The sequence below is a fragment of the Triticum aestivum genome, chromosome 2A (assembly GCF_018294505.1).
Source record: "Triticum aestivum cultivar Chinese Spring chromosome 2A, IWGSC CS RefSeq v2.1, whole genome shotgun sequence".
Taxonomy (NCBI): domain Eukaryota; kingdom Viridiplantae; phylum Streptophyta; class Magnoliopsida; order Poales; family Poaceae; genus Triticum; species Triticum aestivum.
Genome location: NC_057797.1, coordinates 494,724,668 through 494,740,551, shown reverse-complemented (window position 1 = coordinate 494,740,551; position 15,884 = coordinate 494,724,668).

The window sequence follows — 15,884 nt, the reverse complement described above, 5'->3', positions numbered from 1 at the left end:
AGACTCCATGTCATATAGTTCGCTACCATATCTGCCGATAACCAAAAGGCACAAGTTGGGACCAAAGACTGGACTGTGTTTTTCTGGGCTATGCGCCAAGCAATATTTTTAGTGTTTACTCTCGTAATACTTGGATTTTGACAACTGGTTGACGCCAGTTGATACTAGAATGAATATAGGCACTTCTTGTCAACATTGATGCTTGTCTAAGTGAACTTTGAATTACATAGTAGCAGCATAAGTATCTATCCATCTGATCTTTTTGTGCAGCTCTACTGAAATCACCCAATGCAATGATTAGCCTGCGAGTTCAGGCTCCAAGTTACTCCTTTATAAAACCGGCAAACAGTAGAACAATACCAAATTACCAATACATGACAAGCACAATAATCAAGATAAAGACCAGTACCAACTTGTGTGAGGTAGCATATCAATTACTTTTTCCTTTGACTGGAAGCCGAGATAAGCGAAACGACTGATAGCAAAGGAAGAAAGCAGGCCCAGATTAGTGACTGGCAAGAAAGGACGGAAGATGTTGAGGCAATGAAGCACCCAAAGTTTTTGTGCAGTTCCACGAAAATCAAGCATCCCTGTTGGCACATATATTGAGAGAGTGAGATTACTGTAATAGTGGGACTAGTTGATGAAACATATACTAATAAATAGAAGCACCCTCATTATCTTAATGGGTAAAGTTAGCAACATAGTAGTCTTGCTTAAAGAGATGTATTAGTTTATTTAATCAGTGCCAATTAGCTCAACACTCAAAGCATTGCCATGTATCATAGGTTGCAAAACTTTAACGTGCAAAGATAAAGGAGTTTCTCATGATAGTAGCACGATACAAATAGGGATGATAGCAAACTAATATGGATGAAGGCCTTAGGCCCGTACTAACCTGAGGAAAAAAGCTTATTCATGTAGTCCCATAGGAGATGATAAAGCACTCACTGGAATCACTCAATAGTATATATTTTTGTGCACTTCAAATGTATGGTTGAAATCACTCTTGTTTACCAGTGCTAACATTATATCGAAAGATTATCAAGAACTTCCAGCTGAATTAAAGCACAGGTTGGGATACAGTTCATTGTATTGTCTTGTGTAGTTCAACTAAAATGTATGATTGGCACAACATGATCCATGTTTGCACAAGTAGGAACAAGGTGAAACCTTCATTAGCTTAGTGAGAAATGATAGAAAGACATTAGCATATTACTCTAACAGTAGCATCAAATTCATGATGGACAATACGCAAAACATTGCCTCATTGAACCAATGGCAATAAATTGACATGCAAAACAATAGAACTATTACGTCATGACACTAACAATATTCCCTCCCTGCTCCACCACATGATTCACCTCCATAGACAAACATACACGCGCACATGATTCAGCATAGGGTGCTACTAAAGATTTGTTTAACTCCAATAGGAAAATTAGGCAGCAATAAATTAGTGGTACTTAAGTACTCCTAATTAATTAAGTGAGACAATAGAAGTGGAAGGGCTCCCTAGAGGATCGTCTCACATGTAAGGTAGTCATTGCCGGAGCCCTTGAATGGCCTCGACGGAGGCCTCTGGCTTCAGCAAGATCCCCTTGGAACTATTTATTCTTATTCTTCTTCCTCTTCATGCTCCGTTTCTCATTCTCCTCACCAGTTGGTGAAACCAAGTACATGATTGGCCTTCTATTTCAGAATTGGTTTTGTCAGTGAGGGAGTACAAGTGTACTAGTAAAAAATAGCATTATTTTCTCATGGTAGTCGCGAAATAGAGAAGAACACATGCATTAAATATCATTCTTACCTAAAGGAAGGTTATGGTGCCGATATGGATGATGAGGATTGGAACACAGATCTCCCTTTGTGCAGTTCCACCGAAATGAACCAACTGTTCCATTCTGACATTCTAGTTAAACAGCACAAAAGTCACTGCTTTTAAGAGGACCTTATAAGAAGAGTTTTGTGCAGTTCACCAAAAGGTCACAACAGCAACCAGGTGAAACAGATATCCCTGTTTACACAAAAAGCTATAGAGGAAACAGCCAGAGTCTCAAACAATTACAAGCAAAAACATTTGGCTAAACTTGTCATGGCTTATAACAGTGGCATGGCTTCATTTTTAACAGGGGCATTAGATTAAGAACAACTAAATATTTGGTATAAGGGCATGGGACAGTGGGTGCACCAGCAGTCTAGCAACATATACCTAAACAGGGGCATAAAGTGGTGATTCATAGTTTGTTGCCCCAAGAAACAAACATCCAAGAAACATATCTGGGTTCGTACGATTATTTTCACTCTAGCCACCTACTCCTATGTGTGGATAGCAAATCTAGTCCTGGTCATACCACTGTGTTCAGCGTTACCCCTATATTTCCCTTTTCGACCAAGAGACCGGTTGGATGACCAGTCTGTACTACTTTCACCCCCTTTCCTTCATGTTTGTACCAAGTCCGATGTACTATGTTTGGTTCTAGGCCTAGTATTGCCATATTTTGCCACACATTTTTGCCAACCTTGCCTAAGTTTAGGGGTTGTTTGGTTCTAGGCCCAGTATTGCCATATTTTGCCACAAAATGAAAGCAACAAGTTGGCAAGCCTAAGGGAATCTTGCCACACTTTTTGTGTGTATGCCATGTGGGGCTCAAGTGTGGCTTGCCTAAGGTGTGGCTTGAACCAAACGCTCACCTATGTTAGTTAAACTTGCCTAACCTTAGGTGTGGCAGCCTTTGGCAAAGTTAGTACCCGCCTTCTATCCGACTTGCTAAACAACTCTAAAACCACTAAGTACCTGCCTTCCCAAAGTGACCAAGAATTTGATCCAGCAGCAGTCCGTAGAGCGGCTATCCGACTGACAAAGACGACAACTGAGGGAAGGCGGCAAAGGAAAAAGCCAAAAGAGCAATGAGCAAGAAAAGATAGAAGTCGGATGAATATTTACATAACAAAGGCCCTTGGCCGAACCTTCGTCCAGAAGTTCAAAATACACCCCGCGGGTGGAATTGTGAGAATTAACAAGTTCTTCAAAGACTATTAAAACAGGTAAAACAAAGATAAGGTGGCAGCCTAGGAGGCGGCAGACGGGTTCGAAGGATCGGAGGAGACGGCGGTGTTGGATGTTGGGGCGGCCGGCTGGGCGGTCTCGGCTTGATCACCTCGAGTGGCAGTCGGCTCGGGCGGGCATGGCTCGTTGCTCGAGGCACGTCGAGCTGAGGCTGGCCGTCCGCTCCGTCTTCCGGTGCCTCCGTATCGCTTCCATCCTCCGCCTCGTCTTCCTCCTCGACGCTGGAGCCGATCACCTCCGCTGAGTCCTCGCCGTAGTTTGGGTTCATCCCAAACCACTCCGGCGGTACCTCCCCGCCGTCTTCAGCCCGCTCGGGGACAAAGATGCTGGTGTCGGTGTACTCGGCGATCGCCGCCGCATGCTTGACAAGGGCGTCTTCCATGGCTGCCAGCTCCGGCTGGGCCTCTGACCAGAGTGTGACCAGCCGGTCTAGGTCCAGCCCCGGATACCACGGCTTGACGAATTCCAAGGCTCGACGCGCTCCAGCCCGGGCCAAGGAACCCTTCCAGGCCTCAAGACGGCCAGCCGCGACCTCTAGCCAGTCGGCAGTCCGACTAGGGGTGCGCGGACCTGCATGTCTGGCCACAGGGCAGCGATCGTTTGGGCGCCGACACGTTGAAGCCGGCGCAGCATCCGGTGGGCCGGCCGCAGACGAGCCCCAATGCTCAGAATATGCTCGTCAAGGGTCTGGGGGGGGGGCATCGGCGGTGATCTCCGCGCCATCCGCCCTCCGCTCCTCGCGATCAGCCTCGATAGCTTGAATGGCGGCCTGCGAGTGGCTGGGGAAGAAGTCTGCCAAGACGGAAAGAATGAAGAACAAGTCAAAAAACCAGGAGTCGGCTCGACCTATAGTCGGCGGCTCGAAGAAGAAAAGCAAACAAGCTCACCGTCGACGAGGTCCTCGATCTCGTGGAAGCCGGAGGCCAGCATTGCCTCCTTGTCAGTCCAGGAGGAGCGCTCGCTCGCAAACTCGGCCAGGAGGGCGGCCTCCTCCTGTTCCACCTCCTTCTGCGTCTTCTTAAGCAGCTCCTTCTGCTCTGCCAATTGTGCGGCCAGCAGATCACGCTCTGCGGCGAGCTTGCTGCACTCCTCCCCCTTGGCACGCAACACGGTGTGGGATTCGCTCAGCTCCTGTTGAAGATTGGCATTGGCCTTTGAAGAGAAAGAAGAAGGAGGGCGTTAAGTCATCAAGAGAGAAGGTCGCCGGGGAGATCCGGACCGACTGCTTAGCAGTCGGCCCGAATCTCGGGGACTACAGCCCGCGGGTGCGCCAGCGCGCCCCCGCAAAGAAGAAAAAGGACTCACTCCAGCTCTCCGACAAGTTGGCGGTCCGCTTGCCCAGCTCTTCAATGTTGCGGTTGAAGGCGGTGACACGGAGGTTGTGATAGTCCTGCGACAAGTATTTCAGACAAAAGTTAGTACCCGGAACTCACCAATTGGAGTTCCGGGCCGCATGCTCAGCAGCTGGCCCGAAACTCGGGGACTACACCCAGTGGGTGCGCTGGCGTGCCCCCACAGAGAGGAACAAGAAAACAAAGACAAAGGAGAAAGCATACCCGGATGGCTGCCCGCGACGCCAGGTGCGCCTTGGTGCAGTTTTGGATAGCATCGCTCTCAGCTCGCATCTTTGTCTGGACATCCAAAAGCGTCTGATTCAGCGGGCCCGTGCCGCCTCCTCGCACCCACCCAATGGGTGCGGCGCTCGTCGCTTCGGCGTCTGGGATCATCGAGCTGGCGGTGCCGGTCTCCAAGGGGCGTGGCGCCGAAGTCGCCTTCTCAAGACGACGGTGCGTTGGCGAGCCGACTTGAAGGAGTAGCCTTGCCACGGCCTCATCTTCAGTCGGCGGCAAGGGCGGGTCCGCCGGCTGTTTGCCTTGCGTGCTTCTAGACGGCGGTGGTGGCGGCACGACCGCGTCTGGCATGGAGGCGTTGCCGCCGCCCCTCTCCACGATCGGGAACTCGCCGCCGGCTTCCCCTGACTGCCCCGTGAACTCCGGGGGTGGCGGCGCAGAGTTCAAAAGGGTGACGAACACCGCCGACCGCCGGTGCGCGACTTCCTTAGCCTACCGCCTTGCCGCGACGGTGACCTCAGCCTCCTCCATCTTTTTCAGGGCGGAGGCCTCCGCCTTCTCGGCCTCCGCTTTCTCTAGGGGGGCGGCCTCTTCCTCCTTGCGCTTCTCCTGCGCGTTCCGCTCCGTCGCCTCCCGGAGGTCGGTGGCCGGATCAATCCGCCGAGTAGTGGCAGACGTCTCCGCCGACCCCATAACGGAGGCGGCGGCAACCCTCTCAAGAGTGAGGGGAGCCCTGAAGCGAGGGAAGCGTATGAAGGACTCAGACAAGATCAACAAAGAGAAAATAAAGATAAGGGACGGAGGCGCTTATGCAGAGACCAGCGGCGGCTTCTTCACTTCCTTGCGGAAGCGGTTGTCTTTTGTGGCCGCCTCTTCCCGCTTGGACGCGGCGGCCGCTCCCTTAAACTTCTTTGATCGGCCACCAAGTGTACTCGGCCTGTCCCGGTGCTTCTTCGCGCCGCCTTGAGCGTCCAAGATGGCGGAGGAACTCACGCTTGGCTGGCCAGCCTTTGGCTGGTGACGCTGGGTGACTTCCCCCTCAGCATCATCATCAGGACAGTCAGTGAAAGTGGCCGTAGGCCTAGAGCCGCCTGCTTCTCCTCCTCCTCCCTCGGCGTCGGCCTCCATAGCCGCCGCCCCCAAGTCAGGATCGTTGACGTCGCTCTCCGCCCGATCGGGGACAAACTGACGAGCCGGCCCCGTGGTGCCGGCCGAAGGAGGGATGAGAGGGTTCTGATTCAAAAGAAAAATGGTCAGACTGGACAAGTCGGACTCGGCAACAAAAGAAACAGAAGAAGAAGGAAGACGACTTACAATAGGCGAGGGGTTGGCGCGTGAGTATGGCTCCTTGCCGAACCGCCAATCCACCGAGAGACCGCAGTTCGTGATGTAGTTCACCGTGCCCGCCACCTCTGCGTGAGGCATGTCCTTGGAGCACATCCGACTCGGGTCCCGATGACCGCTCATCTGGCAGATCAGGTGAGGTCGGCCTTGGAGTGGGAGGACTCGGCGCGCCATGAAGGCGGCCAGCAAGTCGGCCCCGGTCAAGCCCTCCGACTGCGTCAGCACTCGGAGTCGCGCGATGGTGGCAGCGCCAGCAGGAGACAACGTCCTGGCTCGGTGTGACCAGCTAGGGAGCCTTCTAGCCGGCGCGCCAGTTTCGTAAGCCGGCAGGTTGACCAAGTCGCCTTCTGGGGCGACGTTCTTCACATAAAAATAGGACCACTGCCACATCTTCACTGACTTAATCAGTGCGATGGTGGGAAATGGATTGTCGGCCACTGATCTCCGCATCGCGATAAACGCACCGCACTGGGCCGGCACGCCGGCGACGTGTGTGCCGAGCTTGGACTGGAAGAACTCACCCCAGAGCTCGATGGTGGGGAGAACGCTGAGGAAGCCTTCGCACAGGGTGGCGAAGGCAGCCAGCAGCACCACCATGTTCGGAGTAAGGTGGTGCGGCTGGAGCCCGTGGAACTCCAAGAAGGAGCGGAAGAAGCTGCTCACCGGCAGCCCCAGGCCGCGCATAAGGTGCGAGCGGAATATGACCCGCTCGCCCTCCTCCGACGCCGGCGATATTTCCCCCTCCAGCGCGAGGCGGACCCGCACTAAACCCCTGTCGGGCAGCCGCCCTGTCTTGCGGAGGATCTCGACGTCGTCGTCATCGACTTCGGAGCCGTCCCACACTCCTAAGCGCATAGCAGGAGGCGTGGCGGCGGAGGAAGAGCTCATCGCTGCTGGCGTGGCGTGGTTGGGAGTAGGAGCGGCGAGAGGAAGAAGAAGCAAGAAGGAGCGAAAGGGAGTAGGGAGGTTGGGCGCGCGTGCGTCGCCGCCCCCCTCCTCCCGCCTACTTGTAGGCTCGTGGGCTGAGAGGTCGAGGGGGCAGTCGTGGGATTAACTACGCCCAGGACCCCACGACCCCCACGATTTACCACACGAAGTTACTGCGTGCAATAACCGCGCGGGAACTCCAACCGTCCGCACGGCCACAACGGATCCGTTCACACGCCGAGGCGCGGTAGTGGCGGGCCCCACCTATAGGCATGTCCCATCGCGCACGTGGGTGGGCAGACTGGCTCAGCCACGTGGCACCTCGCGATGGGTCCACAACGGGCAGCAACCCGGAAGCTTATCAGGCACGCCGCCTGGACTCCATCGCGACATTCATACTTTTTTAGGGGCAAGTCGGCCTTAAGCAAGTCCGGCTCCAACTAGTCGGCTTGACAGAAGACGGCTAGCGAGGCCCAGATCCAACCGCCAGAAAGAAGAAACTATTGAGAGTCCTCGACATATCGCCCTCGGTGCCTCACAAGCTTCGGGGACTACTGTCGGAGTAATGGGCCACAGGTAGAATAACCCAGGCCCAGAACCTTTCAAGACATCGGGGTAGACTGCACCCCTCAAGACCCCAGGACGAAGACCCGCCTTCTGAGAGTCGGCTGCGAGGCAGCCGACTGCCCACTCGCGGCCGACTCCCGAGGACGACTTCAGGATGAGCCGACTCCTGACTGGCGACTTCCAGAGAAGCCGGCCATGGGGAGTCGGCCCGCGACGCCAACAACCCCCATGCCCTCATAAAGAGGGACGGGACGGGGAGTGGCCCCAGTAAGGTCCACTCCCACCCTTTTCCAAGGGCAGGCGTGGCCACAGTACGCCGTACCCGTGGAGATCTCCGCCCGGCGAGACACTGTTGCCATGCCGGCCCTGACGTCAGCCTCACAGGGCGGAGTCCTGTGCCCACAACGGCCTGCCGGTACGAGCCAGGGATGACGGGTCCCACCAGTCGGCGGGCGTACGGAAGACGGCGAGAGCACCACCAGTCGGCCCAGTTGGGAGTCGGCCCCCAGGAGTCGGCTGGCCCCTCCCACGGGCCCCGCGCGCCATTAGCCAGACACGATAGGGAGTGGCCACAGTGATCGCCCGCCAGACGACGGAGCAATCACCATGACCCCATGACCGAGCCCGCGTCATTAGAGGCACGGCTACAGTAATCTACAGCCGGCAAGACCCGCCCGTGACGGACGCGGCCTGTCGACTCCGTACTGAGCCAGTCGGCGGGGCCCACCAGTCGGCGGGCCCCAGGAGTCGACGGATCAGATGGCAGCCAGAGAGACTGATGGCTGGGCCCGCGTCCAACCGGATTACCATTGTACCCCTGGGGGTAGGCCTATATAAACCCCCCAGGGCACCCATGCAAAGGGTGAGAATCCATTAGCACTAGAGCAGATCATATAGGAAGGAGAGAGCTAGCCTTGCCTTCTCCTACCTCCAGGAAACAGCTCAAGGAGCAACCGTGTACACACTTTGCCATAGTGATCTTGTAGAGACCCTGCAGAGCAGCAGTAGGGGTATTATCCCCATGGAGAGCCCCGAAGCTGGGTAAGATTCGCCGGCGTGCATGCCTTCGCCTTATCCCGTTTCCAGGCACCGGTGACGTTCTACTCGCCCCCACCATGATAAGCCATCCTTTGGCATATGTCGCACCCAACCCCCGACATTATTATTTACATTTTCTACTCCCTCCGTTCCTAAATATAAGTCTTTTTATTAGCCACACCTAAGATAAGATTTTTTTTATTAGCAGTGAACCCCACATGTCATAGACACAAAAAGTGTGGCAAGATTCCCTTAGGCAAGCCAAAGTGTGTCTAACAATTTGAGCAACTCAAGTTAGGCAAGTGTGGGAAAATAATGTGGCAACATAAGACAAACATAGTCACAATCCAAACAGCCCCGTAATTTTTTGTGACATGCATGAAAATTTGGTTAGTTAATTTTATAGTCAAAATTTGGCAAGGTGCATCAAATCAACACATGCAAGTATCAAAAGGGAAGTCACGACATGCATGCATGCATTGTACTCCCTCCGTTTCCAAATATAAGTCTTTTTAGAGATTGCAACAAATGACTGCATATGAAGCAAAATATCTCTACATACATCCGTATGTAGTAGTCCATTTGAAATGTGTAAAAAGACTTATATCGACTGCAGTGCTTTCATGTGTTGCGTCAACTTGTACAAGACTAAGAAGTTTGATTACTACAACGCCCTCTCCCTCACGGACTGAGCTCCGGCGCCTTAACTGCACCAGCCTTTGGCTGCACGACAGGTGGGCCAACCACCTATAGGGCCCACCTGTCATAGACGCAAAGGCAAGAGCAGTAAGTCAATGAAGCTGCGTCCCTCCCTCGCGCATGACCGTGGTGGCTGGCAGGACTAGTAGAAGCATGGCAAAAGTGCAAAAGATATCAGGTTTCAGACTTAGTGAAAATAACATGTCAGGAATTTAACATCAGGAAGAAATCTTTAGAGCAAGACAACAACATGCTACACGAACATATCATGGCAAAACAAGGCATCGCATGACGCTACTCAAAGCATACAAAAAATGTCCCTTACTGACCATAAGCCAAAAGGGATCAGAAAATACAATGGCAACCAAGTGAACATAGCAATTATCGTTAACAGATTCAGACTTAGTAAAAAACTGGAACATGGCAAAACAGATATCATGTAGGCATGTTTACGAGCTCGATGCACTCACCACAAGGCAAGACATGACAAACTAAACATACACCCAGCAAGTAGACATGGCATAGAAGCTAGACATGGCAAGGACAACATCATAGCATGCATGGATCAACTACAACAAGCTCAGCAAAATTGCTAAACATGTTAACAATCTGCCAGGAACATTTTATAGCAAAAGTAGAGCTCGATTGACTCAAGCTAAGGTGCTCCATAATAGCAAACAAAGACATGGATGGATAGAGCACCACAATATCTACAAAATATACTTACTGATCATTCTCAAAAGAGGCACGGATCACTCGGTAGCAACAAGAACACATGGCATAAAAATTACAGCAGGGCAATGACTTAGAATATTTCTAAGTCCCTGAAATCAGCAACATTAAGTAAGGTACGTTGCATGCTTGTGCTAGTCACCACAGAGATCACAAAAATACATGGCATACACCCCTGTAAAGATGGCATGGCATACTTCAAAAACATGTAGGGCTCATGTTCATAGCATGCACACATTAGTCATGGCAAAAATGACAAAAGTTCATTTGCTGATAAAAATCTGAAACTAACATCACATAGCCCTCTTCCAACAGCATTTAGGGCATCAAGATGAGCTCAAATGACAATGATGCAATGAGATGAAATGGAGTACTCGTCGAGACGAACATTTCGACATGCTACACACGCGAATCGGAGCCACGGTGAAGAAATTATGATGCGATGAAATGAGCAAAATATAATGAACTCGGGACAAAAGCCAACCCGAAAAATTAGGGTTTACTGTAGCGCGAATCAGATCTGGGCACGCACGCAAATCGAGGTTCAACGGCGCAAGCTCGCTGGAGAGTCGCGCGACTTGGAGTCACATGTCGGAAAGGGAGAGGACGGAGGGCGGTCGGAGTTGGCAAACGTCGCCCGCGTTCGGTGCGCAAGCCGAGGAGCGGCGCGGTTGACGGAGGTCGCCGAGCGGCGAGGGACGGTGGAGATCACCGGTGATGGCGCTGTGGCGGCGCGGCGGAGACGGGTGGAGAGGGCGGCGCGCTCCAGCCGTGCGAAGGAGGCGGCACCGGGCGGCGCGGGCGAGGACGCGGTCCGGGAGGGCCGCGCTCGGGCTTCCCGGGCCGGCGGCGTGGAAGATGCGGCCGGGCCAACCGCGTCGTGACACGTGGCGGCGGCGGGGTGAAACGGACGTGTCCGGCCGTCCGGATTTCGTCCGGCGGCTGGAGGAGGAGGGGGCTAGGGTTTGGACCCGAATTTGGAATGGGGGGGGGTCCTTATATAGAGGTAGAGGGAGCTAGGAGGCTCCAAATTGAGCACGGTTTTCGGCCACACGATCGTGATCGAACGGCCTAGGTGATGGAGGAGGTTTAGGTGGGTTTTGGGCTACTTAGGAGAGGTGTTGGGATGCAACACACATGAGGCCTTTTCGGTCCCTCGGTTAACCGTTGGATTATCAAACGAAGTCCAAATGGCACGAAACTTGACAGGCGGTCTACCGGTAGTAAACCAAGGCCGCGTGGCAAGTCTTGGTCCAATCCGAGAACGTTTAACAACCGCACACGAAAAGAGGTAGAAAGGGACACCGGAGGACATAGGAGCGCCGGAATGCAAAACGGACAATTGGGAAAATGCTCGGATGCATGAGACGAACACGTATGCAAATGCGATGCACATGATGACATGATATGAGATGCATGACAAAGACAAAAAAACATGAAGGCAAGAACCCGACAACGAGGAAATAACATAACTTAGTGCCGAAAATGGCAAGAGTTGGAATACAAATATGGCAGGTTACATACGGGGTGTTACAACACTCTACCTCTACGAAAGGATCTCGTCCCAAGATCTAGGACTGGAAAAACTCCAGGTACTCTGAACGGAGGTGGTCCTCATGTTCCCAGTTGGCTTCACGGTCGGAATGATGTGACCACTTGAGTTTGTGGAATTTGGTAGAATTGTTGCGAGTCTTGCGCTCAGTTTCTTCAAGAATGGCAACTGGGTGCTCATGATAAGACAGTTCTTCTTGGAGATCAATGTCTTCAAAGTTGACGGTGCGGTCAGGAGTCTTGAAACACTTGCGGAGTTGAGAGACGTGAAACACGTCGTGCACGTTTGCAAAGTTGGAGGGAAGCTGAAGTTGATAGGCAAGATCGCCTCTCTTGGTGATGATCTTGAAAGGACCCACGTATCTAGGGGCAAGCTTCCCTTTGATACCGAAGCAACGGGTACCTTTCATTGGAGAGACGCGGAGGTAGACATGGTCTCCGATCTCGAAAGCCAAGTCACGATGCTTGCTATCATAGTAACTCTTCTGGCGTGATTGCGCGGCTTTGAGATTATCACGAATGACTTTGCACATTTCTTCTGCATCTGTGACCAAGTCATTTCCAAGAAGTTGACGTTCACCAGTCTCTGACCAGTTAAGAGGACTACGACACTTCCTGCCATAGAGAATCTCGAACGGGGCCTTGCCCGCACTCGCTTGGAAGCTGTTGTTGTAGGAGAACTCAGCAGACGGAAGACAATCTTCCCACTTCATACCGAAAGAGATGACACAAGCCCTGAGCATATCTTCAAGAATCTGATTTACCCGCTTGACTTGGCCACTAGTTTGAGGATGAAAAGCTGTGCTGAAGCGAATGTTGGTGCCCATGAACTTCTGAAAAGAATCCCAAAACTTGGAGGTAAAGATGCTGCCACGATCTGAAGATATCAACTGCGGAATGCCATGCAGAGAGACAATCCTGGAGGTATATAGCTCTGCCAACTGAGCTGATGTGATAGATTCTTAGATAGGAAGAAAATGAGCCACTTTAGTGAGTTTGTCGATGACAACAAAGATAGCATCATTGCCACGCTTGGACTTTGGAAATCCAGTCACGAAGTCCATTTCAATGTGGTCAAACTTCCATTCTGGAATGGCAAAAGGTTAGACAAGACCAGCTGGTCATTAGTGTTCTGCTTTCACTCTTCTGCAGACATCACATTCATTAACGAACTGAGCAATATCGCGCTTCATTCGAGTTCACCAATACGACTGCTTGAGGTCATGGTACATCTTCGTACTTCCAGGGTGAATAGAGAGGAGTGAATTGTGAGCCTCGTTCATGATGACTTTACGAAGGTCACCTTTAGGCACAACAATGCGATCCTCGAAGAATAGAGTATCCTTGCCATCAAGGCGATAGCACTTGTACTTGGGTTGACTCTTGGTAATCCCAATCTTCACCTTCTTCACCATAGCATCAAGAAGTTGAGCCTCACGAATCTGATCTTCCAGAGTAGGAGAGACTTGGAGGTTGGCCTGAAATCCTTGAGGAACAACTTGCAGATTGAGTTTGCGGAAAGCTTCACAAAGCTCCGGTTGGTAAGGCTTGAGAATCAAACTATTGCAGTAAGCCTTCCTGCTCAATGCATCAGCAATTACATTGGCCTTGCCTGGAGTACATTCGATACTCGGATTATACTCTTGAATCATCTCGACCCAATGAGTCTGCCTGAGGTTGAGGTTAGGCTGAGTGAAGATGTACTTGAGACTCTTATGATCAGTGAAGATGTCTACTTTTCTTCCCAATAAGAGATGTCTCCAAGTTAAAAGAGCATGAACAACTGCCGCCAACTCGAGGTCATGAGTGGGGTAGTTCTTTTCATTTGGCTTCAACTGGCGAGAGGTATAGGCCACAACTTTCTTCTCTTGCATCAACACTGCACCAAGACCTTGAAGGGAAGCATCACAGAAGACCTCGAACGGTTTGGATTCATCAGGAGGAGTCAGAACTGGAGCAGTGACTAACTTCTCTTTCAGAGTGTTGAAAGCGATGTCACATTTAGGAGACCAGACGTACTTCACATGGTTCTAGAGGATGTGGAAAGAGGCTTCGCGATCTTAGAGAAGTTCTCAACGAACCTTCGACAATAGCTTGCGAGCCCAAGGAAGCTGCGGAGTTGCTTCACATTCTAAGGTGGTTCCCAATTCACAATTGCAGAGACCTTCTCAGGATTAACAGTTATGCCCTTGGTGGAGATGATATGCCCAAGTTAGAGAACCTCATCGAGCCAAAACTCGCACTTTGAAAACTTCGCATAGAACTGATGTTCTCTGAGTTTATCCAACACCGAACGCAAGTGCTTGGCATGATCCTCCTTGTTCTTGGAAAAGACCAAAATGTCATCGAGGTAGACCAAGACGAAGTCATTTGTGTAGGCGTTGAAGATGAAGTTCATCATGCGGGAGAATATTGGAGGAGCGTTGACAAGGCCCAAAGACATGAGAATGTATTCATATGAACCATAGCTTGTTCTGAATGTTTTCTTGGGGATATCTTCTTCACGAATGTGAATCTGATGATAGCCCATACAGAGATCAAGCTTCGAGAATACTTGAGCACCTTTGAGTTGTTCGAAAAGCTCATTGATGTTGGGAAGTGGGTACTTGTTCTTTATGGTCTTCTTGTTCAATGGACGGTAGTCGACACAAAGTTGGTTCATTCCATCCTTCTTCTTGACAAAAAGAACACTACAGCCCCATGGAGAAGAACTTGGTCGGATGAGACCCATATGCTCTTGAATATCGAGTTGCTTCTTCAGCTCTTTCAACTCTTTAGGTTCGAGCTTGTAAGGACGATTGGAAACAGGTTTCGTGCCAAGCTCAAGATCGATGACGAATTCAACTGGCCAGTGCGGAGGCATTCCTGGAAGCTCTTCTGGAAAGACGTCTTGATATTCACAAACAACTAGAATCTGAGAGATGGCATCCAACTCACCCTTCTCATTGAGAGAAAACAGTCGAATGGTATTATCACGAGCGGCAAAGAGGATTACATCCTCAGACGAATGTGTCAATTGAATCTACCTGGAAGCACAATCAAGATGAGCCTTGTTCTTAGAAAGCCAGTCCATTCCGAGAATAAGATCGATATCCGAGTTACCAAGGACCACTGGAGAGGACAAAAATTTATAGTCGCCCAATGTGATAGTAACATCCGGGATCATAGAGCTTGCATTCATGAATTTACCCAGAGAAACAACTGATAACTGTCTAGGCAAATCTTGGAAAGGCAACTCATGCTTAGATGCAAATGGTCTTGAAATGAAACAATGCGATGCACCAGTGTCAAAAAGAACTTTTGCAGGAATATCGTGAACATGAAGGTTACCCATGATGACATCTGACGAGTCCTCTGCCTGAGCTGCGTTCATCAAGTTGACCTTTGCAGACTTGGGGTTATGCTTGACCACTGCAGTACTGGCAGATCTCACGGGAGGAGAAGGAGGAAGACGCCTCTGATTGAAGCATTTGTTGGCATAGTGACCCTTCTGCTGACACTTGTTGCACGTGACCTCCGAGAGTGGATGGTGATACGGAGCACTTGATCTTGGAGCATGAGACGAAGTCTTGTTCTGAATGCCAGGGTTGGGTGGGTGGGAAGATCCATTGCCACCTTTGCTCTTCTTCTGATAAGGCTGACGGAACGGAGGAGGAGGCAGCCAATACTTTTGCTGCTTAGTAGCCACTTGAGTTGAGGAAGAAGGAGTCGCATCTCTGACTCGCTTCTTGGAAACATCGCACTTGAGTTGAGCAGCCTCTTGTTTCAGTGCCATGTTGTAAAACTCATCGTACTTCTGAGGCTCGAAAAGCATGAGAGCTAGCTAGAGATCTTCTCTGGGACCACCTCTGAACTTGTAAATCATGCTCTTCTCGTCGGGGACATCTTGCTTGGCGAAACGAGCGAGTTTCTGGAACATGATGTTATACTGGTAAACAGACAAGCTGCCTTGCTTCAGGTTGCGGAATTCCTCACGCTTGCTCTCAACAACACTCTAAGGAATGTGGTGAGCTTTGAACTCTTGACGGAATTCATCCTAGGTAATCACACGGCTTCCTCTGGAATCTTTGTATTGCTGAAACCATTTTGCAGCTTGGTCTTTGAGTTGGAAGGAGGCAAACTTGACAAAGTCCTCAGGCCTGACGTTGCTGCACTCGAAATGCTTGCAGATATCCACGAGCCAATCATCAGCGCCTGTTGCCTCAACACAGTTGCTGAAGGTCTTTGGCTGGTTAGGGAGGAACTGGTTGAGTGTAGCAAACTAATTCTGATTGTTTCCATGGCCTTGGTTCCCTTGGTGTCGCTCTTGCAGAATTTGCATGATCAACTGCGTTTTTGCATTGGTAGCGGCCATCAGAGCTTCCCATGGCTCCGGAGGTGGAGGT